The sequence below is a fragment of the Aplysia californica genome, unplaced genomic scaffold (genome assembly GCF_000002075.1).
Source record: "Aplysia californica isolate F4 #8 unplaced genomic scaffold, AplCal3.0 scaffold00432, whole genome shotgun sequence".
NCBI classification, from domain to species: Eukaryota; Metazoa; Mollusca; class Gastropoda; order Aplysiida; family Aplysiidae; genus Aplysia; species Aplysia californica.
This window is the reverse complement of record NW_004797702.1, coordinates 282341-282931: the sequence shown is the minus strand read 5'-3', so window position 1 is coordinate 282931 and position 591 is coordinate 282341.

Sequence of the window (591 nt, the reverse complement as noted above, 5' to 3'; positions counted from 1 at the left end):
GGGGGGTTGTTTTAGTGATGATGAGAGCATGGAGACGGGGAGCTGGTTATAGTAATTCGGTTACGTGGTTGTTAAAGAGTAAAAACCAACAAACCAAAAATAGCGACATAACGTTCATCGAGTACACTGAAACATTTTAAAAGGAAAATAAATATTTAAAAAAACAGAGCGAAATAAGAAAAGTAGGACCTACCAGTGACACCCTCCAACGACGGGCAAGGGAGGTTGGAGTTTGTTTTTGTTTTTGTTTTGTTTTTTTAAGGGGGGAGGGGGGTTGATTTGTTTAGATGGTAACGAGTGTCAAGGGGTCAGAGTATGTGGTAAGATAGTTGTTTGTTGTTGTTTTTTGTAGAGGTTTTACGGCACTCACAACCGCATAAGGTCATATGAGCGCCAAGGGGTGGATGTCAACAGAGAAGTCTTAACAGGGAACCAGACTTACTCTGCTCACCTCTCTGACTTCAGCAGCACAAAGTCTGCTTCCACTATCAAGGTACCCCGGAAATAGCGAGTCACAAGAGAGTGACAAACATACAAAAGAAGTAGAGGAAAATGACGATAGTAAGGATTAGAAAAGAGAAAGCAGCAGTT